The sequence below is a fragment of the Eriocheir sinensis genome, chromosome 14, assembly GCF_024679095.1.
Source record: "Eriocheir sinensis breed Jianghai 21 chromosome 14, ASM2467909v1, whole genome shotgun sequence".
Classification (NCBI taxonomy): domain Eukaryota; kingdom Metazoa; phylum Arthropoda; class Malacostraca; order Decapoda; family Varunidae; genus Eriocheir; species Eriocheir sinensis.
In genome coordinates this window covers 17,393,462-17,418,181 of record NC_066522.1, presented here as the reverse complement: position 1 = coordinate 17,418,181, position 24,720 = coordinate 17,393,462, and the positions used below count along the sequence as shown (strand labels likewise).

Below are 24,720 nucleotides of genomic sequence, written 5' to 3'. Positions count from 1 at the left end.
TTATTAGTTATTAGTTACTTTATTGACAGCAAGGAGAGTACAAAACACCTTACAATCAAGCAAAGAAGATAGTTCCAACACAAGCGAATTTAAAACTACAAATTCGGTGACAAAAAATAAAACACGGAGCAATTAGAATCACAGTCAGCGCGTAACACAACCCATGCACCCATCCACTTCTACATCCCCCTTTCCTTCTTTTTTTCCCCCTTTGTATTCTTATCAGTAACCATACTATAGTTGCCTGCACGTCCATGGCAATCTGATTATCTTATTGGCACAGAAGATAAATTATTACGTTCATGTTATACTTTATTATCGAAGCATGTTACACGTTCAGCAGAGAATGGCCAACGAGAGAACTGACACTAAGAAAAGCCTCAACCAATAGTCTTCCTTATACATCCATTAATTGCAATCTGATTATTCCATTAGCACTTGAGTAATGGTTCCCCTTTCTTGTCTAAGTATATGAAGTAAAACGTTTAGAAAAGGACGGTTGATTGATTGATTGATTGATTGGGATTTGCGATCATGGCGCTGCAGCTGAGTAAAGGAGGGAAGACTATCCAGATGTTACTTAAAGCAGACAGTGTAGAGTATTGAAGACTGAGTGAAGCAAGTTTACCGCCTGAGGGGAGGGATTAAATTGTCTCTGGTTTGTCATTGAAGTATACGGATAAAGATTACGAAATAGCACGCGTAGCAAAGGAAGGAAAACTAAAGAATTACTCCCAAAAGAAACAATATTAGTAGTGGAGTCAACCTGTCGTAAGAGTAAAGCCTAAAGGGAGTAGATCGTTCTTAGTTTGCTACCGAAGTTATCAAGTATACAAAAGAAGTGTTCGAAATAGAACGTGTGGCGAAAGAAGTGTCATCAGGAGAGGCAGGGTAAAGAAGTGGAGTCAACGAGCCGCAGAAGTACCGCCTATAAAGAGTAGATCGTTCTTGCTTTACTATCGAAGTGTATTAAAGAAGTGTACGAAATAGCACGATTAGCCAAGGAAGGAAAAACTAAAAAAATACCACCAAGAGAAGCAAATGTTATGATATGGACTGAACCTGAAATAAAACTATCGCGTAAAGGGAACATATCGTATTGGTTTGTTATCGAAGAATGCGAAACACGTTTAGAAAAGGAAGGAATAGTTAAGAAATGCCAGTAAGACGAGCAATGAAAAGCAGTGAAGTCAACCCGCCACAAAAATATCGTCACAGAAGAGTAGATCGTCTTAGTATGTTATCGAGGCGTACTGAATAGCCTGTTTGCCAAGGGAAGTAAACCTCAAGAAATGTCACTAGGAGCCGTAAAATAGCGAGTCAACCTGTCGAGTACCTGCCGCCTGAAGGACTCAAACGCCCCTCTCTTCCTAGTCCCTACCAGTGAATGCGGGCTAGTCAGTGCGGCCGCAAGTAGGTGCTCCGCGGGGCTGAGGACTGACTGCCTCGCGGGTGCCTCGGGGAGCTGGCTTTTACGGCGGGTAATGGGATGGTGAGGGCGCTCGAGCCTCCGCCGCGAGAACCTGTAACTCTAGTCGGTCGCAGAGTCAGCCTGAGGACGTGTGTGTGAGGGGGGGGGAGTGTGTGTGTGTGTGTGTGTGTGTGTGTGTGTGTGTGTGTGTGTGTGTGTGTAACCATCTCTATTCATAGGTGCTTGACTGACAAACTGAGTAAATGATTGGCTAACTGACTCACTGACTGGCTGGGTGATTGACTGACTGACTGAATGAATGAATGACTAACTGACTGACTGACTGAAAAACTGGCTAATTGACTGACTGACTGGCTGACTGGTGACTTACTGGCTAATTGTCTGACTGACTGACTGACTGACTGACTAAATGACTGAATGACTGTGATTGACTGACTGGCTGACTGACTGACTGACTGACTGAATGAATGAATGAATGAATGACTGGCTGACATCAAGGAGGAACAGACAGGCGAATAACTTTAACCTAAATAGCAAATGATGTGGCCGATAAGGAAAAAGGCATAGAAGAAAAAAAGAAAGAAAAAAGAGGGCGCTAAAAGTTACATATAAAAGAGGCTATATAAGAACTTGATGGACAGAGAGAAGTAAGTGGTGTATATAATTTGGGAGTAACTGGATAATGATAAGACCGTGGGAGTAGGAGGAAGAAAAGGAGAAGGATTAGAGAAAGGGCTATGTAAGAGTTCGCACTTCGCCATAACAATAACCCCGCCGCACAATAGAGGGCGCTGAGGGGCTGTGAAAGAGGAGGGCGCGAAGAGGAGGAGGGGCTGAAGGAGTCTAGTTATCATGACAAATGTATCGAGAGTATAAGAGAGGCGGCGGAATACCTTAACTTCTCTACTAATGTGAGTGTGTGAGTGTGTGTGTGTGTGTGTGTGTGTGTGTGTGTGTGTGTGTGTGTGTGTGTGTGTGTGTGTGAGTTGACGTTTGGTAATGACCTATTCAGTGATAAAAAAAAAGTATGTATGGTGAATAAATGATAATCAATATATTTACGCACATTTATCAAGAGAGAGAGAGAGAGAGTTAATGCCATCGTAATGTTACACAGTGTACCCGACACACACACACACACACACACAAACACACACACAAACAAACACATGAACACACATAAAACGACGTTATTATAGCTAACATCCTTTAGGAAACACGATGATTTTTCCCTCCTCCTCATAAACGTGCTGATAAAGAAAAAAAAACTATATGTGTAAGTGACTGAAATAAGAAAAATTCATTTGCTAATGTTATTGTCGCTAAGTCGAAAGAACTCTTTGCCGCTCGCCGCTCATTGTGTCTTTCATAATAACTAATGACATTATGGCGCGACACTGCACAACAAAAAATAAATAATAAATAAATAAAAAAGGACAAATAAATACATAAAATAATAACATAAATAAAACAACTAACTAATCATTCATATTCTGGTTTTAATAATATCACATGTTTATTTAACACACACACACACACACACACACACACACACACACACACACACACACACACACACACACACACACACACACACACACAGAGCTTTGGCAAGAAATGTGTGTTTGCGACAGAGTTCACAGTTAATTCCCTTCCCAGCCATAAAAATATTGTATTGAAAATGAACACTTGATGGTAATGATTAACCCTGAAAACCGCAGCTATTTTTCGAACACACACACACACACACACACACAGAGAGAGAGAGAGAGAGAGAGAGAGAGAGAGAGAGAAAGGGGGGTAGGGAGTTAAAGATACATGCTTGATACTTCTGTTTGTGGTTTGTCAACATTATTATATACGCTTACTATTTTTATTTCATTTTATTTATTTCTTACACACACACACACACACACACACACACACACACACACACACACACACACACACACAGACCAATTATAACCTCCTCAACATCATCGTGCTTATCAAAGTCACCCACTTCTCTCTTTCCTCTTTTTTTCTCTCACCTCTCTCTCTCTCTCTCTCTCTCTCTCTCTCTCTCTCTCTCTCTCTCTCTCTCTCTCTCTCTCTCTCTCTCTCTCTCTCTCTCTCTCTCTCTCGTATATACAATAGGGTGACAGAGAGAGAGAGAGAGAGAGAGCGAGAGAGCATGCACCTCTCCTCTCCTTCCTCTTCCTTGTCCTGGCTTCCTCACCCTCTCTCCCTCTCTCTCTCTCTCTCTCTCTCTCTCTCTCTCTCTCTCTCTCTCTCTCTCTCTCTCTCTCTCTCTCTCTCTCTCTCTCTCTCTCTCTCTCTCTCTCTCTCTCTCTCTCTCTCTGTATCTGTATATGTGTGTGTGTGTGTGTGTGTGTGTGTGTGTGTGTGTGTGTTAAGGAAGGGGGATTAATGGGACACTGGGGGCCACACGTAATGGGGGATAATGGCGCGGCTAAGTAAAGAATGGGGAGAAGAAAGAAGTCTCCCCTCCCCTTAGCCTTTTTTTCCTCTTTCTTCCTTCTTCGATTTCCCTTATTTGTGAGTGTGAGTTTTGTTGTTGCGGTTGTTGTTCGGCTTTCTGGTGTTGTTGTTGCTGTTGTTGTTGTTGTTTGATTATGTGATTGTTTATGATGACAAGTTTTATTTATTTGTCTATTTATCCTTCTTTGTATCCCTCCCTAACACATTGAAGTAAAAAGAAGTCATACTCTTTGGCATAGTTAGGGTAAGGTAAGGTAAGGTAAGGTAAGGTAAAGCAGGGGTAAACTAGTGCAGGGAAGGTTAAGGGAAGGAACAGGAGGGAAGGCCAGGGCATGGTAGGTGTGATAAGGCAAGGTTGGGTACAGAAGGGTAAGGTAAGGTTAGGTAAAGAAGAGCAGAGTTGGGTAAGGTTGAGTGAGGGGAGAGGAGGGGAGGAATAAGGAGAGGAGAGGAGGGGAGGAGAGGGAGAAGGAAGGGATGGGAGAGATAGGGAGAGAAGGGCAGAGGAGGGCAAGGGAGGGCAGGGGCAGCCACTCGTGTATCAGCATGCAAGGCGCCCAGTGGAGAAATTCCTACGCTGGTGCTGCTGCTGGTACTGCCCTCCCCTGCTCCCCTGCCCTTACCCCCTGCCTCCTCCCTCACCCCTTCCCTACTCCCCTGCCTCTCCTCCTTCCCCCAATCTCTACCCCCCTGCCTCCTCCCTGACCCCCGTCCCTGGTAACCACTCCATCCCCTCCCTATCTCTCCCTTGGCTCCCCCTTACCCTCCACCCAGCTACTACCCGCTTCAAGCCTCCCCTATCACCTGCCCATACCCCTTCCCCACTACCTATTTCTATCCCTCCCTATCATCAGCACCCCGCACACCACACCACGCATCATCCCTTCCCCTACCTTCTGTCACTCCCCATTCACTACTCCACCTCTCCATCTCTCCCCAGCACCACCATCCCATACACACACACACACACACACACACACACACACACACACACACACACACACACACGTACTCAACCCCCCCACACTTAAATTAAACCCCTCATACACTCACCCCTCCAAAAAAATTAATCCCCCCCACACATTCCTTCCTTCTTCACCCCCTTGCACATCCTCACCTCCTCTGATGCCTCTGAGGATAAACAGTTCTAAAGTTTCCCCATTCAGCCTTCCCTCGCCCCCCGCCCCCCCTCGTGCAACCCTTCCGGAAGCGTGCCTCGCCTCAAGCCCACCAAGGCAGCGGCGGACACCCAACCCGGCACATCCTCGCCCTCTCTTGTCTGGATTCCTCGTTTCCGCTTCCCTCTCAGTCGTGCCCAGTCCAGAGTCCGGAGTCCAGCTCAGTCCAGCCCAATCAAACCTAGCCCAGTCCAACCCAGACTAGTGAAGCCCAGCCCAGGCCAAGCATACCTAGCCCAGTCCAACCCAGACTAGTGAAGCCCAGCATAACCTCAACATCCTGACCCTAGTCCAGTCCAGCCAAGTTCTGTCTCTTTTGGTCCAGGGTTCCTCAAAGCAGTCTACTATGAGGGTGGTTCATTGCCTTTTTATAGGAGAGGCGGCAGCTTAGGGGTAAAAAAAAAGGGAGGGGACAAAAAAAGACCCCTGGCACTGCTCCTCCAAATACTAAAACAGTGGAAATAGTGTAATATTAATAAGTAAAAGAAAATAGCATAACAAATAAAATAATGAATAAAATAGTACCAATAGTGTGGAAAAATATCGAAACAGAGTCAGAAATCAATTGTTAGAGAGGTGTTCACTGTCCTTCATATCCTCACGTCTACCACCTTCATCTTTGGGAATTGATAAAAAAAAAACACGCAGAAAAAACGAAAAATAAACTGTAATAACGCCCTCATGTTCAAGAAATATAAAAAGAGTCCACTTCCATCTGAGATCTTAAAGTAAAGGGCCTATTATACTGGGGACATTTTCCGTGGATCTTCAGTCAAACCACGATTTCCGCTGGCGTGGTTCTCATATTTCCGTGGTTTTCTGACGTGTCCACGATCTTTCAAAGCTACGATATACTTCACCAAAGGAAGACGGTATTACTCACCATCAGCAGCAGCAGCAATAACAAGAAACAAATGAGAATCACGCTAGCGGAAATCGTGGTTTGACTGAAGATCCACGGAGAATTTGCCCAGTGTAATAGCCCCTTAACCCGGTCGTTCTTGGGGGAACTAAAAGGAAAACAATCATCTCCCTTTAAGACATTTCAGCTGTCATACATCACCCTTATTAAAGCTTCCACTATACACTGCCTCGTCCCAATCAGTGTGCGCGGCTCTGGTTTCATAATGCGTCCGTCCTGCGCTTCCTCGTCTAGTGTCAGTCCGCGGCAGATGGTGAGGAACTAGAGGACGTCAGGCGGGGAAAAGGGAGAGGAAAATAGGGAGAGGAAGAAAGGGAGAGTCGGGACGAATAGGAAGAAAGGAAGGAGGGGAATTACATATTCTTTTTTTTTCTTTTTCCTCTGTCATCTGTCATTTTACTTTCTTTTCCCAATAGCCAAACGCCCCCACCACACTACCACCACCATCACCACTCCACCTCCATCCCCAACACCACCAACACCTTATTCTCCTAATGAAAACGAATTACAAGTGCATTTTTTTTTCCTTTTCTCTCTCAACTGTCATTTTACTTTCTTTCCTCAATAGCCAAACCCCCCACACACTACCACCACCATCACAAGGACCCCAAAACCACCACCTACACCACTAATACCAACACCTCCTTCCTCCCACTCTCGCCCCCGCCTGTGCCCATTGTACTGGTGTTGGTGTTGGTGGTGTTGGTGTTAGTGATGATGGTGTTGTTGGTGATGGTGATGAAAGGGAAGAAACGAATATATATATATATATATCCATTTCTTTTTCTCTCTCTCTCCTTTATTAGTGTACTTTCTTATATACCCAACCACCAACACCATTATAACACCCAAACCACCACTACCAACACCAACACCTCCTCCTCCTCCTCCTCTTCGCCCTCGCCCTCGCCCCCGCCTCTCGTCATTGTAGTGGTGGTGGTGGTGGCGGCCGTAACGTGAGCAGGAGGCTAATGTTCCTCTCTCAATGGGCTAAAGGTCACCGCTGAATAGACTTGAGATTTGACCATTTTCTCCGATAACAGTGTAAGGATTGTCTGGTGCCGCGAGGGGGGGAGAGAGGGGAGGGGGAGGGGGAGGAGGAATAGAGGGCTGCTAAAGATCACTTCCTCACTTCCTGGTCGTGCTATAGCTATTGTGTGTTTGTGTGTGTGTGTGTGTGTGTGTGTGTGTGTGTGTGTGTGTGTGTGTGTGTGTTTTCAACGGAACCAGGAACAAGAACTAAAAAGTGGTAAATAAAAATGTAATCAACCTTACCTAACCTACCTTAGCTTACCCTACCCTACCCTAACCTAATCTAACTTACCCAGCCCTACCCGACCTTACCTTACCCTCCCCCTCCCCTCCCCTACTCTATCCTATCATACCCTACCTTACCCAACCCTACCCTAACCTAACCTAACCTAATCTAGTCTAACCTAACTTACCCTAACCTAACCAAACTTAAAAACCTAACCTACTCTATCCTACAATACCCTAACTTACCCTACCCTACCTTACCATACCCTACCCAACCCTAACTTTACCTAACCTAACCTAACCTACCCTACTCTTAATAAGCACGAAGGCAGGGCGGGGCAGGGCGGGGCAGGGTACAGATAAAGAAGAGGAAAGTGAGAAAGAAACCATGGCGAGGCACCACCACCGTCACGTCCCTCCCTTCACCGCCACGCCCAGGAAGTCTTACGTCCTTCACTGGCTTCAGGCGGCGGGGCGTCCTATGCTGCCCGCGCTGTGATGGCACTCGAGACAGACTTCCTTATATACATTGGTTAATTAGTGCAATAAGACCTTGCAAAGACCTTCTAACTCGTCTATCTTTTTTTTTTTTTTACATTAAAGGATACGGCTCAAGGGCAACAAAAACGGAACAAAAATAAAAAGCCCGCTACTCGCCGCTCCCACAAAAGTAAAGAGTAGCCAAAAGAGAGGTCAATTTCGGGTGGAGAGTTGTCTTGATACACTCTTGTTCTCTTTCAGCTATACTTTGGTTGTCTAGCGATATATTCAACCATAAGGGTAGTCTTTCGCCACTCGGATGGTTGAAAAGTGTCAGCGTGAATTGGTGGGACTTGAACCTAGATTCTCAGGCTCACCACGCCCGCACGCTGACCACTCCGCCACCTGCCTCCTTTTCCTGGCTTTCTTTCCACTACACTTTAATTAGGTGGTTTGATTAGACCTTACAAAGACCCTAACACTCGTCTATCTCGTTCTCTTTCATCTGTACTTCGGTTAGCCAGTCTCCAAAAGACCTACTCGTCTATCTAATTCCCTTATCGTTATACTTTGGTTATCTGGTCTAATTAAACCTCTCACAGACTCTATATCCCTCGCTCTCACCTCTCTATGCTTTGGTTAGGTCGTTTAATTAAGCTTCACAAACCTCCTAACAGCCCTCCAACTCACTTTCTATTCCTTACTATCTATATTACCTATTACCTCTTACCTATATACCAACTATGCTATATCTATATACTATCTACTTAACAGCTCTCCAACTCGCTTTCTATTCCTTACTATCATTAACGCGTCTAATGAGCCAGTACACTAAGTAGGGCCAAAGTGTATCCTCCTCCTCCTATATAAACACGACCTCCACCTCCACGCCATGCAGCCACACGATGCGCCAAAACCAATTACCCGATTACACACAAAAGTCGCCTGGCATGCATGAAATTGGGCCACGCATCACGTCACTGGATCTGCTCCCACCACGACTACCCACGCGGGACGGGACACTTGGGTCGTATTTTAAAACATTTCGTCGCCCAAGTTCACATATTTGACAAGGCTTTCGTAGGAGCTGTAGGCCTTTCCAGGGGTAGTTTTATGACCCTGGTGGTAGTTTGACCCTTCTTCTGTACCATGAACCTTAAAAAACACTCATGAAAAACAGATTGATCCTCTCTTTGACCTTTAGAAATAGTTGATGTGAGAAGCGATGGTGTTTTAAAATACGGCCCACTATTTGCACCCCACTCCAGGCACCCCCCATCCCCCATCTCCTCCCCCACACCCATTTTCTTCCCCCATCACGACCGCGTCCCCGCCCCATCCGTCGCTCCGCTGACCTAGTTTCCGCGTGATGTCCCTCCATGCTATACCTATCATGGCCTCTTCAATCTCCCTTTCCGTCGGGTACAAAAGAAGAATAAACAGTCGTCATTTTAACAAAGAGCGATTCCGTGTTACTCCCCGATCCCCTTTCCCTCGAGCGCACCAATCACACACACACACACACACACACACACACACACACACACACACACACACACACACACACACATGCAGACGGTCTAGTAAAGAGGATTAAGTGGTAGCTATAAATGATAGAACAAAGAAGACATTTATATTAAGTTTCCCGGCACAATATTTTAAGCAATACCAACACACAAGGGACGAGAAGAGAGTTGTGTAATGTTTCTGTGTTTTCAGTTTCGATCTTTCTTGCAACTAACGTTTCATAAAGGAGGTAATGAGATATACACGTCTTTTTTTATCGCCCTCAACTCCCTCACCTTACTCATCCTTGTGTTGGCAGAGACTAAAGGGATGGCAGAGCAGAAGACCCGAAGGAAAAGAGACTGACTGACGGATTGATTGATTGATTGATCGGGGTAGTTACAACGCCGCAACTAGAGAATGAAAGAGGAACATTAGATCAAAGAGGGCAAAAGGTAAGAGAGATGAGACGGGATAAATGAGGATAAACATAGAAGAAATAATAAAAAGGGCGCTGTGGTATGGCTTTGAGAATATTTTACGTCTCGGTAACAAACACTTTATTTACTTTGAGTGTTTTTTGTTGATTTTCGCAATGTTGTCAGTTTGCTTTGTTTCTTCTTTTATTACTTACATTTATTCTTTTTCTATTCCCTTAGGGCCATACGTGTCATTATAGCTATTTTTAAGTAAATCATAAAGTCTGTACATCTATCTACTTGTTTATGATCGACTGTGTTTCTCTATGTCTGTCTGTCTGTCTGTCTGTGTCTCTCTACACTTCCCCCCTTCGCACCCTCCCCCCTGGAATAAGGCGCCCGGCCACCTGCCCACCCCAACATTACCATACTGGGAGGACGGCTGCTGCTGTTGATGGTGCCAGCTTGTACGATTCCCGCCCTCCTTCCCTTCTCTCCGCGACCACCTACCGCCAGCATCTCTCCTCCTCCTCCTCCTCCTCCTCCTCCTCCTCTTATCCCTCCTCCTCATGTGTGTGTGTGTGTGTGTGTGCGCGCGGCCAATAGATAAATAGATAGATGGATAAATATAGATAGATAGATAGATAAATAGAGAGAGAAAGAAAGGTGGGATGGAAGGGAGATACTGTCACCATACTAAAATATTAAGAGCATCTATAGTTTCCTGCTCCTAAATCATCTCTCTCATCAACTAACACTACATAATCAGAAAACCTTAACACTATAATTTCAGTCTATCGTGCAAATCCGAAGAGACAGAACACGTATTTTTTTTCCACCATCCTCTAACTTCTTTCTTTCTACTTGGACCTATTTCAAAACCACATTGCCCCGTACAGACTCTACCCAAGACGTATTGACCTGCTCTCCTATACCCTGGCAAGCGGCGACGGTGGTGGTGGTGGTGATGGTAGTGGTGGAGGGAGGAGGAAGAGGAGGAGGAAGAGGAGGAGGAGGAGGAGGGTGTAGTAATAATGTAGCGTTGCAGTATTAGCCGAAGCCGCGTCGTGTAAGGGGTCCAGGGCGCTTCACCGGCTTCTGATGATTGCCCTCCTGAACGCTTAAATGACATAGTATTTAGTTGCTCACTGCGGGGTCATCGCCGTGGTGGTGGTGGTGGGGGTAGTGGTAGTGGTGGTGCTTGATGCTGTAAGGGAGGTCGTCGAGGGAGGGAGTCTGTCTTTGTCCTTTGTAGAATAGGTTACGGCTTCAATATAAAAAAAATACGCCCGCTCCATCAACCGTCTGGGGCCGACCACTAATATATTCTGTCCCTGCACATACTACTGCTACTACTACTATTACTACTACTACTACTACAAAGAATGATGATAATGAAAGTGTTAGCTCCTGAACGACATAAAGGCAACGTGGGAGGGAAAACCTAAAACATGATAAGAGTTAACGAGGTATTTTATGGACCTTGGCTTGGGACACAGAGGGACCGGCTGGGTAGACGATCATGTGTATTGTTAATGGGCCGCGTGAGCATTATCCTAAGAGTCATTTTTAAACATTTCGGCGCCCAAGCTAACATATTTGACAAGGCTTTCATAGGAGGTTTGAGCATTTCCAGGGGTGGATTTATGACCCTTCTGGTAATTTGACCCTTCTTCTGTACCGTGAACCTTAGGAAACACTCATGAGAACCCGATTAATCTCCTTTTTGGACTTTATAAATAATTGCTGTTGGAGGCGAAAGCATCTTAGAATACCAACGTAAATCAGAAACACCTGCATTCATTCTGACGGACCCTGAGCGAACAAAAAAGCCATATTGTATTGGTTATGAGAGGTGCGGAGTGAGGTTTAGGAAGGAAAGGCAAACAGGGAAGAGGGATGAAGGCAGGGAGGGACAAGGTATTCTATAAGCCTTAAGGGATAATAGGCGTGATTACAGATGACTCAGCTTCCCATGAAAAGGTGCATCAACATTTTATTTTTACGCTGGCATATTGTTACAGTGAATGAAGGTACGTGTGTGTTTGTGTATGTGTGTGTGTGTGTGTGTGTGTTCTCTCTCTTACTCTCACACTCACTCACTCTCACTCTCTTACTCTGACTCTTACTCTCACCCTCTCTCTCTCACTCTCACTCAACCTCAAGGCCACGAGGAGACCCCCAAGACACCTGAGGAGCCGCGTCACACCTGTGCGGCTCCTCCGTCCCCGCAGGCTCAGACGGGCAGGTGAGGGGAACTTGGGCGGCCAGGTGAGACGAGCCAGGTGAGCCAGGTGACGCAGGAGAGCTTCTTGCCTCCCTCACTCTCTCCTTCCGCTCCTTCCCGTTCCTCCCACGACAGTATCCCTTTAATATCCCTCCTCTTCCTCCTCCTCCTCCTTCTTCTCCTCCTCCCAACTCTCCTGCCAAGCTATACTCCTCCTCTTCCTTCTCCTCTGTCTCTCTTTTTCTTAGATTTCTTTCTTTTTCTTTTTTTTTTTTTTTGCTCTTTTCCTTTTTCGCGTCCTTGCCTCCCTTCTCTCTCCTCTCCTGCCAAGCCCTCCTCCTCCTCCTCCTCCTCCTCCTCCATCTCTTCCTTTTCCTCCTACTTCTCTTTTCCTTATTTGATTCCTTCCTTCCTTCCTTTCTTTCCTTTTCATCCTTGCTCGTTTCCTTGTCTCTCTTCCTCCTTTCTTTCTTGCATCCCTTCCCCCTTCCTTCCTCCCCCTCCTTTCTTTTTCTCACTTAATTCCTTCCTTTCTTTCCTTTCCTTTTCATCCTTGTATCTCATCCCTCTCATCTTGCTTCTCCCTCCTTCCTTCTCTTCTCCTTCACTCCTTCCTTTCTCCTCTCCTATCTCCCAAGAGTATCCCTTTAATATCCCTCCCTCCTCTTCCTTCCTTGCCTCCTTGAATTTCTCCATCCTACGAGTATCCTTCCATTTTCTTCCATTTCCTTCTTCGCTGAGTTTTTCCTTTCTAGCATTCCTACCATCTTATCTACCTGTCTCACCTTCCTTCCTTGCCTCCTTCCTTGCATCCTTCTTTTTCTCCCTCTTTCCTTCCTTCCTTGCCTTCCTCCTCACCTCTTTTCTCTCTCTCTCTCTCTCTCTCTCTCTCTCTCTCTCTCTCTCTCTCTCTCTCTCTCTCTCTCTCTCTCTCTCTCTCTCTCTCTCTCTCTCTCTCTCTCTCTCTCTCTCTTCTTTCCTCCCTCCATCTCTTTCACCCACTTCTAAATCTCCCTCACATCTTACTTTTTTTATCTCCCATCTATTTCTTCCCTTTTTTTTCCACTTCCTACTTTTGCCTCCGTGTATCCTCCTCCTCCTCCTCCTCCTCCTCCTCCTCCTCCTCCTCCTTCCGGCGCAATGAAAGGGGTGAGGCGGATGAGCTGGTGACAAAGGGGATGAAAGAGACTCCCTAAAAGTGGTAATGAAATCGATCAATATCGGTGCCTGGTGGTGGTGGTGGTGGTGGTGGTGTGCGGAGGAGCTACTAATGGATGGTGCTAAGTAGTGGTAGTGGTGGTGGTGGTGGTGGTATACAGCCTGGTAAGTACAGTGGAGTGAGTGGCATGGAGTGGTTTTGGGTTTAGTCATGAACGAGTAGGAATTTTAGGAGAGCAAAATAATTAACTCACACGCATTACAAAAGAGAGAGGAAGATAAATATAGATACACAGATTGATAGATAGATAGATAGATAGACAGATAGATAGGTAGGAAGGTGGAGATATAAATAGAGAAAACAATAGTGAATAAACGCAAAATATCCCATGAAAGGAAAGTGATGGTGGTGAAATTGATGGTGATTCCTTGAGGCAATGGTTGGTATGGTAAACTTTCCCATTCTGAAGAGGTCGTAGTGGTGAGCATAATTATAAATCCGAGTCACCTGAACTCACTCTTACGGACCCTGACTGAACAAAAACCACGTATAGTATTTGCTGTCCGGCGTGTGGAATGAAGTTTACGCTGGAATGACATAACTTCACGTGCTGGAGTGATAGGCATGAATGAGTGTACAATATCTACCGAGGCAGCAAAATCCACTCTTCCTGCACGAGTGAGTAAAAACGAAACTAATAAAAGACTTCTGTATGTAATGGAAGTGCGGTCGTGAGGGAAGGTGTGAGGGGAGGCAAGATCTAATTACTGCCAGGTAGCATGAGGGACAGGAGGTGGCAGTGGCGGCGGTGGTGGTGGTGGCGGTGGTAGTGGTGGTGGTGGTGAGGTTACCCTCCCTCCTCACTCCCTTTCCCTCTTCTCTCCCTCTTCCAGCCGCTGCCCAGCCGTCCTCCTCTCACCTGCCACAACCGGTCGGCGCCAATCAGCTGCCTTTAGGGGGTGGGGGGGAGAGGGTGGCGCGGCCCAGGTAATCATCCTCACCTGACTGTGTATACCTGTTAGGCGGCAGCGGCTAAGACCAGGTGGGGGAGAGGAATACTTGATCTCTATCTTAGGTTAATGTTTAGTGAGGGCGGCATCCACGAGTTACAGAAAGAGTGACTCGGGTGTTGGTTCTTGGTGCTTTACAATGGTTTCATACTGTCCTGTAACAATGTCAACGCTGTACTTTTTCCTCCTCTCTATGACTTGGACTCTTTCAAGGAGCATCAAGGTGTTCCAAAGGCCGAAAAGATCAGCCGGGTTCTAATGAGTGTCTTGTTGGGTTCATGGTGCAGAAGAATGGGCTGCCTCTGCAACTACCTTTGAACATGCTTTGTATCTTCTTCCTTTGCTTCCTTTTATACCGAGCGGCGTGTTGAGAGCTTTTTTTGTAAATATTTTTCCTTGGCCAGTTCCTGTACCGTAAAAAAGTGTAAATGAAAGTGAGCACGAGTAAAAAAAGGGAACATCCGATATTTATCCTTGTTGGTGTTTCAGCGTGTCGGCGCCAGTGTAGAGGAAGGCGTGGCAGCATTGGGCGCCGGAGGGTCACGCCACGCACGCCATGACGTCAGCTGGAAGGTAATCACAGCGTGATGGTGTGTGGAAGCACGTGCGCGCGTGTCGCACCTGCCCGTCACGTGCTGCTCAGGTATGCCAAAACTCCCCTTCCGCGCGCCTCACGGAAGATCGGAAACTGCCTCCAGGCCTGCGACGGGTGCACGGGCCGGCCAAGGGACTTCAGAACTACGGGCGGGAGTGTGGAGGGCGGACGGGACGGAGCGGCGGGAGGGGCGGCGGGAAGGGGAGCGAGGGAACAGATGGCCGGGGTGTTGCCCACTCGGCCCGCCTCGCTTTCCCCGGCGCGGACACCTGCCGCGTTAGCAGCTCCAACACGCGTCCACGTCCTCATGGCGGGAGTCCTTAGCAACCTTCAATAAGGAATCTCTGAACACTTCGCTCCTACAACAACGAGTCAGCAGGAGTGAGGACCAATGTGTAGGTGTAGCGGTGATGAGGGAAAGTTAGGTAAAGGTAGGTATAGGGAGGCAGGGAGGGTAAGAGGTCCGCGCACCTGGCCATCTGCTCCCCCAAACCCGCCCGGGGCACACAATACCCAATTCAGCCCTCGGGATTCACAACTTACAATCACACCCAATTCACGGCGTCCACCTGCGAGGGCGATGCAATAAAAACGTGAGAGTGAGAGTCCTTTGAGGCGGGGCGGGGCAGCTGTTGTGCGGGGCTGCAGATGTGTGGCGCCAAGCATACATACACACACACACAGACATACATACATACACCTTCCCCGGCGGTCATTTATCTTGCTACTTGATCCGGGCAGCCGCGGGACATTGGTATACAGAAGTGATGCCCTCCCCCCCTCCTTCCCCCAAGACCAACCAAGAGGACAGACCCCCCCCCAAAAAAAAAAAGTGGTCCACTGCAATACTAAACATCAGGCAGCTTATTCTGTTCTTTTCTTCCCGCCGTGACAACTTATATTCAGTGGCGACAAATGACGTGAGGTATTGTGCCTCTGTATAGCTATTTCCTTCTCCGCCAGGTTATATAAGTTTATCCCTACGACCACGACTGTATGTTTGTCCTATTTTTCGTGTTGTGCTTCTTTTACGATTATCTACCATTTGCCATTTTCAGTATAGGGAAAGTACTATGAATTCCCTTGATATCTGTTCCTTGTTGAGTTAAGTATATCACCGCTTTGACTGTGTGTTCATCTCAAACTCTTTATCTTCTGCCTCTTTTACAAGCATCCACTATTTCTTGGTTTTCGTTATTTGGAAAGTACACAATTTTTTTTTTTACAAAGGAGACAGCTCAAGGGCACAAAAAAAGGAAGCAATAATAAATAAAAAAACGCTACTCGCTGCTCCTAAAAAGAATCCAAAGAGGCGGCCGAAAGAGGGGTCACTTGCCCTTTATTTTTCTGTACTGAACTAAGAATACACATCCATGACTGTCGATGTGTTTGAATTATGCTCTTGATGTTTCTCCTTTTTATATAACCGTCCATTTTTGCCTTTTTCAGAATTTTAGGCACTGTATAATGTATGTCTTATAGTCCGTCCAAGGGAAAGTATAGTACAAAATGCACTTCATCCTTCCTTACTCCCTTACGACCACTTATTTCCGCACTTCCTTCCTTCCTTCCTCACATCCTTACTTCCTTCTTCATTCTCTTCACTTTTCCCTTTCTCCCTTACTTCCTCACTTCGTCTTTTCTTTTCTACTTCCTCTTTTCCCATCAGTGTCTCCTTTTCCTAGTTTTTTTCCTCTCTTTTCCTTTTTACTCCATTTTCATCTTTTATCGCTTTTTCCTTTATTGCGATTTATTCTCTTCCTTCTCAGTCCCTGTTTCGCCCTTTCCCTCCCTTCTCCATGGGTCTACATACACCTCTTCTCATACTTAATAGCCGTAGCATCTTTCTTCTCCTGGTTCCTTCTGGTGTTGGCTTTATAATCGACTGCTAATCATTTTATCTCTCTTATGATATTCTGCACGTGCGTTGAGGAGAAAGAAACCAATCATTAGGTAAGGAATAAAAAAATGAGTGATGTTTAATGGGTCCGCCGCCTCCTCTTATATCGCAGAACGTATAAACAGATAAACGGATAAATAAATACATAATTACGTGATAGCATAAAACAGCTGTGCGCCAAAGGGGTGGAAGGACGGCACGTGTCACCCACCTGGCCCTTTCTAGAGTCCAACATCCCTCGGCACACACACACACACACACACACACACACACACACACGCGCACATACACACGGACATACACACACACGCTGGCTGAAAAGGGAGACCGACGGAGATATGGACACGGGTGACGAGGTGAAGCGCACACACACACACACACACACACACACACACACATGGAGACGCTGAGTTAGCCTGGAATCGATTGCTGTCAACGGTGTGGCTAACCAGGACGGAACGGTGAAAGGGACGGGGTGGAGGGAGGGGTGACGAGGAGAGAAGAGGCTGAGAGTTACCTTGAAATCAGTCATTGTATCTGATGAGTGGTAAAAGAGGAAGAGGGAAGGATGGTAACAAGAGTAGAGGGAAGGATTGGGGTTATTTTCCTGCTGGTGACTTTTGTTGTTATTGTTGTTATTGTTAGTGGTGATGGTGGTGATATTGGTGGTGATGGTGGTGATATTGGTGGTGGTGGTGGTGGTGGTGGTGTATTGTTGTTGTTGTTGTTATTGTTGTTGTTGTTGTTGTTGTTGTTGTTGTTGTTGTTGTTGATGATGATAGTGATGGTAATGATGGCGCTGATATGGATGATGATGATGATGTTGAATGATGAAACGGGCGATAAACAACAACAACAACAACTACAACAGCAACAACAACAAAAACAATGAAGCCTCCCTTCTACCACCACCAACAACAACAACACCACCGCCACCATCACCACCACCACCAACAACAAAAACAACAACAACAACAGCAACAGCAACCTAATCACTAGCACACCTTTCACCCTTTCCCTCGTCCCGTCATCACCTGGCGAGGATCCTGCCAGGTAGATTACGCGGGCCGAGAGAGGAGAGGAGGGGGAGAGGAAGGGGGGATGGAAAGGGAAAGAGAAAGAAGGGGGGGGGTGAGAACGGAGGAGGGGAAGAAGGGGAGGGGAGGAAGGGTACGGTCATTCCCACCACCACCACCACTACCACCACCACCACTACTACTACCACTACTACTACTACTACAACTACCACCATCAACACTACCACCACTACCGATACCACCTTAACCCCACCACCACCAACACTACCCACTGAAAACCCTACTACTACCACCACCACCCCTACCATCACCACCACCACCACCACCATCACCCGGAGGACGCGTCACAGCTGCTAAACAAACATTCCCTCGCACGGGGCAGCACTAAGTGAAGCGTGGGTCATTATACGCTTAAAATGGGCTCTATTTTGCCCTCCCAAAGGCTAAATTGGTTCGTCTGCGCTGCCATTAGGGTCAGTAGTGGTAGTAATGGGAGTGGTGGTAGTAGTAGTAGTAGTAGTAGTAGTAGTAGTAGTAGTTTCCTTCCTCCTACCCTTTTATCCCTTTTCTCTTTGTTTTCCTCTCCCCTATCTTTTCCCTTTCTCCTTTCTCTTCCCTTCTCTCCCCTTTTCCCCTCCCTTTATCCTCCTCTGTCATGCCCATTCGTGCCCTCCCCCTTCTATTTTCCCTCCTCTTGGTCATTCTTCCTTCTCTTTCCTCTATTTTCCTTCCCCCTTTCTTTCCCCCTTTCCGTTCTTCCACCTCTTACTCCTCTTGACATTTCCCCTTAATTCTTTTTTTCCCTCTTTCATCCTCTGCGTTCCAACCTCTCCTTTGTTTTCCTCCTTCCCTTCCTGCATCTCAAGTTAAACTCTCCGTGTGTGTATCTAAGTATTAATATGTCTAACTATTATTATTATTATTACTATTATTATTATTATTATTATTATTATTATTATTATTATTATTATTATTATTATTAAACATTTCATCACAAATTTTCCCCCTCGGTCAAGCAGTACTCTCTCTCTCTCTCTCTCTCTCTCTCTCTCTCTCTCTCTCTCTCTCTCTCTCTCTCTCTCTCTCTCTCTCTCTCTCTCTCTCTCTCTCTCTCTCTCTCTCTCTCTCTCTCTCTCTCTCTCTCTCTCTCTCTCTCTCTCTCTCTCTCTCTCTCTCTCATAATATAATCGCCCCCGTTCTACTAATCCCTTTCTCCTGTCCCTTCCCTTTGTCATGCCTCTACCCTCCTCTCTTCCCTCTTCTCTCCCCTCCTCTTCCTCTTCCTCCTCTCCTTGCCCTTCTTCCTTCTCCTTGTGTCTTCTCTTAACCTTTGTCTTCATTGTCCATCCTTTCTTTATTTTTTGTCTCACGTTTTTTTTCTCTTTCCCTCCTTCCCTTATTATCTTCACTCTCTCATACTTTCCTCCTTCCTTCTCTCTCTCATGGTCTGTTGTGTCTCATTCCCTGTGATGTCATACTCTTGGTACTCTCTCCCTCTTCCTCCTCTTTCTTTTTTTCTTTCCTTCAGAGACTCCATACTCTTAACATACTTCAGTGAATCTGCTTCTTTTCCTTTCTGTGTCTGTCTGTCTGTCTTTTATATCAACTCCTTTCTGTTATATTATCCCTCTTCACCAGTTTACCAATTTTTCAGCTTCCTTTTTCTATCCTGGATCTCGTGACTTCTTTTCAATAACCCACTTTTTCTCTATCATTTCTTCTTTGTATACACGTCTCTTTCACATTACTTTCATCCCCTTTATTCTCTACCAGTCCATCAACTCCTGCTTTCTCAACCTATCAACTTCTTATCTTTTTAACCTTCCTCTATTTCTATTCCCAACGCCACGTCTTCTCTTCAATACTACACTCTATCCTCCTCTTCCTCCATCCCGTTATTTCATTTATTTTCCTTCTCATTCACCCATTCACCCTTTTCGTCCGTCTCCTGTTCTATTCCTGACCACACGCCCACCTGCCCCGCCTCTTAATTGCTGTGTTTACCTGCATGGATCCATCAGTTCGTTTACCGTAGCCACTCACGACAGATGCCCACACAGGTGACTAACACAGGTGAGCCCATTACCTGCCCCTCATTACCTGGCGCGCTGGAGGGAGGCGAAGGTATACACGGGTGATTGATGGGGAGCTGAGTCTATGGCGGGTCGTAGGCTTTGGGTGAGGTTGGGGTAAGAACTGGGTTGGGTTGGGTTGGGTTGGGTTGTTACTGAGTTGGGTTTCGAGGCTGGGTTACTGAGTTGGGTTGGGTTGTGTTGGGTTGGGTTGGGTTGGGAGGTTTGGTTATTGGATTGGGTTGGAATAGATTGGGTTTGGGTTGGGTTGGATTAGGTTACGGGGTTGGGTAGGCTTGGTTTTGCTTAGGTTTGGGTCGGATTGAGAGGTTGGGCTACTGGGATGGGTTGGGTTAGGTTGAGTTTGGGAGAGGTTGAGTTGGAAGGTTGGGTTGATAAATAGAGCTGGGTCCTTAGTGGGTCATGGTCCTTAGGTGAGGCTGGGTTGGGTTGAGTTGAGTTGGGTTAGGTTGGGTTGAGTTGGGACATTGTTTTCTACTATTATAGAATCCAGGTGTACATTCCAGTCTCATCCTTTCCTTTTTTATGTTGGAACATCTCTCATTTCTTGGCACTCCCTGACTCTTCTACCTCCCTTTCTGACTCTAGCATTGGCCCTCACCTACCCTAAGTGGCCCTCACCCAGCGCTGTCAAATTATCGTACTCATCACATTGCATATTCGTAATTTCTGACCGTTAACTATAGCAAAAAAGAACAAAACCCATTCATATTTAAGAGTTTTTACGATGACTTTAATTTCCTATCATTATTTGCGTGGTTGTGACAGTCTTGGAGCCTAAAAATGATAAATGCATTGTTCTGAGTACGATAATTTGGCAACGCTGCCCTCACCTACCCTAAGTGGCCCTCACCTACACTAAGTGGCCCTCACCTACCCTACGTGGCCCTAACCTACCCTAACCACCCTTACATTCTCCTCACTCTACGCTTGTAATTCCCTTCACTGACATTCACTTCCCTCACTCCGATCCCTGGTTCCAACACAGGCACTCCCCTACCCTGCTTTGGCACTCCTTTACCCACCTGGCACCCTTTTCCCCTTACCCAAGTTACCTTCTTCCAACGTACTTCCTTAACCATCTAAACCATTTCTAACAAGTCTACCATCCATGACCAATCTACCCATCTTACACATCACTAACCCTCGCCTAACCCTACCAGTGACACTTTCCACTCAGCCTGAAGCTCCCATGAATACGATATAAAAGAAAGTCAACGATTAGCATTTTCCTTCCTGGTTTCCCGCAACTGTCTAATTAATGACTCGTCAGTTCAAACCCGGGAAAAGAGGAGGTGAGGAAAAAAGGAGAGAGGGGGGCGAAGGGGAGAAGAGGGAAAGGGGGGTGGGGGGGAGGAATGCACTATCAAGTCGAGGATTTGGCGTCCAATAAGTTCCCTCTCACTGCTGTGTCGATGTAAAAGAACGAGGAACACCTTTTTTTATTGACCTTGTAAGTGACCAGCGGACTGGGAAGGGAAGAGAGCCATCCTAAACCTCCTCCTCCTCCTATCCTTTGCTCCCTTACCTGTCCTACCCTTTCCTACCTTTCCTGCCCTCCCTTGGCCTTACCTTTTATCTTAACATCCTTCACTAATTATTTTTCCTGATCATTCTGTCTTTACACTTTACTCAATACTCCCCTTTCACGCTCCCCTTTCACTACCCCTTAACCTTATCCCCTTTCACCCCCTTCACCCCAATACCCACTAATCCACACCTCCTTTCACCCCTTTTCATCCTCCTTCCCCATTTCCATTCTTCCATTCATTCACTCATCCCCTCACCGTCTACTCATTCTCCCCCTTTCTAATCTCCACTACCCCAATTTGAACCCACCTTAATACCATCCCCAAACCACCCCTCGCCCCTTACATACCCCTCCCACTACTATATACTCCCCCAATCCCTCACCATTCACCCCTCCACTCACCCTGACTACCACTCCTCTCCCCTTTTTACCCCCTATCTCTCTCCCTCCCCTCTCCCTCCAGACCCGCTGAACTCTCAAAAGGGGGAAAAAAAAGAGAAAAAGAAAGTGGAATAAAAAAAGTAAGCCACGTTCATCTCCATTAAATTTTCACACAAAAGTGCCGTCAACAGAAGGGAGAATGTAATATAATTCATGCCGGTTACCTGATGGGGAGGAGGGAGGGGAAGGGGGAGGGGAAGAAATAGGAAGAGGAGGAGGAGGTAACGGGGAGGGAGGGGAGGGAAATTACTCCACTGCGAAGCGCTTCTGGTCCGCCACCAATTACGGGACGCACCAAAGCAAATCCGCAAGAGCCGTGGCAATTATGTGACTTTATGAATAACCAATGACCGGCCTCCACCAGCCCGGCCTGCCCTGCCCTGCGCGGAGGTGGACGGACGCACGGACGGACGGACGAACGGGTAGGTGGGTGGGTGGACAGACGGACGAACGAATAGGTGGCCGAGTGGAAGAAGACGAACAAAAAAGGACAGATGGAGGGATGGTGGATAGACGGATAAATATGCAAGTGAACAGAGGAAGAGGTGAAAAGTGGGTGGATTGTTAGGCTGATAGTCGGTCTAAAGATGGATTGAGGGACAGACATACGGACATACGGATAGACGTTGGATAGACATGCAGAACAAGCGTAATGAAAGGTGTATGGTAGTCAAAGCAACAAAATGTCAACCCAGAAATTGTTGGAGAAGTGAGGGAAGACATAGAACCAGGTCGAGAAATTGAATTAGAACATTTACCGCAGCAGGGCAGAGTACACTGACATAAAAAAAAAAAAAAAAAGAGAGAGGTGGAGAAAATATAGAAAGGCATGTCCTGCAGTAGACGAATGTTGCCTGTTGTTGATGATGATGATAAAACAAGCAAAAAAAGCATACATGAGCAAAATATTGATAAGAGCACAGTTCCGCAAATAAGGTGAGCAAGAGAGCAGGTGACGGATGAAAACAAAGTAATGTAGTTAAACAAAGCCATTATAAGAACCTTCTCATATAGCCAGAGTAAAAAATATTATGAGAAAAAGAAGAGACTCTGATGAACGATAAATACATCACGGAAAATAAAAACAAGGTACGCAAGGATAACTAGAAAATTAATAGACGGTAATAAACGAAAAAAATAAATGCACACCGGAAATTGAAAACAAGACACATAAGGAAGATATTTCAACAAGGAACTTTAATTAAAAAATGTAGTTTGTGTGAATCCCATCGGTCGCTCACTAACGAACCAGCATAAATAATAACAGGTAAACAGGATAAGGGCGCCTCCACACACAAGGATACGAAAGAGTCTGTATGTGAACCCTTTACCAGACGCTCACACACGAATAGAGATAAACAACGACATAGATAAATAGGGTAAAGGTGCCTCCACAAATAAGGACTCGCAGGGAACTTTTTACCATGTACTTTGTGTGCGGGAATCAAGTCCCCCATCACTCACGCTCGTCCGCCCTTCCATTCATCCATCCATCCATCGCTTTAAGTTCACTGGGGCTACATAAGTTCGCCCTCTCGTGATGTTATTATACGGATTCCTAAAAAAAAAGGAGGCGAATCATAAAGGTACCAAGTTCATTTATTCCCTGAGATGCACCTGTTTGCCTGGCCTTTCGTTGCTTGCATGCCCGCGCTGGTGTGAAAAATATCTTTACCTGCACGGCTCGGTTCGCTTCGCTGCGCTGATTACAGGTATTCAATTGTAGACGTATTCCGAAATGTTGTTCTTGTGTAGGGTGAATTGTTGCACGTATTATGCTACTGTTTGTAACAATAAGGATGGTGATGGTAATAATAATGTTGAATTGTATCTCTTTTTATATATTTAAGTTCCTTTCCTCCTCTTTCTCACGCCAGATTATACTTCGTTTCTCTATATCGCTTTTGTTATTTCATTTAATATCTGTTGCTGTTTTCAGTTTTCTATTTTTTTGTATTCTCTTTTATAATCATATTCTATTCGTCTTTCTGAAGCTTCTTTTTTTCTATTTTTTCGCATTTAATTTGTTTCTTCGGTTGTTGCTACACTTCACTTTGCTCCGCCTTCTTTTTCTTCCCCCTCCTCCTCCTTTTCCTCCTCCTACTCAACTCCTCCTCCTACTCCTACTCCTACTTCTTTTCCTCCTCCCTCCTCTCCTCCCTTTTCCACCATCCTTCTCCTCCTCCTACTCACCTTACCACAAAACACCCCTTTGAGCACTATTACAAAACGCCAGCATCCTTTCACCAATTTGCTATAAGACGTGGTTCTCTCCATGTGCTGACCTGACAAACACGATGCAGCAAACACATCACAAGCAGAGCACACTGCATGACACTACGAGTACTACAGCATATGCGTACAAATACATGCAGTGCCACAAAGCCAGAAAGTCTAGTAGGTATGGGTGTATAGTGTATACTGTATATTGAAGAAAAAGGGAAAAAAAACGAGGTGAAGAGAATTATTAGACTTGTACTTACCTTTGCCTGTTCAGTTGTTGATAGTCTACGAAACCGCGAGGGACTTCAGATTTGCTTTCGTGTCTAGGTTGAGAAGGCGCCGTCGGGATCAACACAAGAGCCTGGGAGTTAAAACGAAAGAAACATATGATTGAGGCATAAGAATAAGGCATAAGAATAAGGCATAGCAATAAGACATAAGATTAAGACATAAGATCATGGCATAGGAATAAGGGATAAGATTAAGGCATAAGAAATAAGGCATACGATGAAGACATAAGATTTCAGACGCTGTGAACACCTTATGGGCTCCGTATAAAAGGGAGCTTCGTAAATGTGAACTACAGTATTACAAGATTAGCGGAGGTCTGTCTGTGTTTGTGTGTGTGTGTGTGTGTGTGTGTGTGTGTGTGTGTGTGTGTGTGTGTGTGTGTGTGTGTGTGTGTGTGTGCTTGCTCGTCCTCTATCACAGCGCCGCCCCATAAAAACAAAAAGAAAGAAAGCATCCAGCGTATCACATTTATCAGCGCCGCGCCATTATCCGCCGCCAATATTGCCAGACGAGTCGCGGGTTTTTACGGATTAAACAA

General features: G+C 46.0%; 1 protein-coding gene across 1 annotated transcript in view; it reads right to left on the bottom strand.

Annotated features, from left to right (window-relative positions):
- Nucleotides 1–24,254, bottom strand: part of LOC126998585 (uncharacterized) — a 193,824-nt gene extending 169,570 nt beyond the window's left edge. Inside the window, exon 1 of the transcript XR_007752940.1 lies at nt 24,152–24,254. The gene's annotated coding sequence lies outside the window, so the exon portion shown is untranslated. The remainder of the gene's footprint in view (nt 1–24,151) is intronic.
- Between the last annotated feature and the right edge of the window lie 466 nt (nt 24,255–24,720).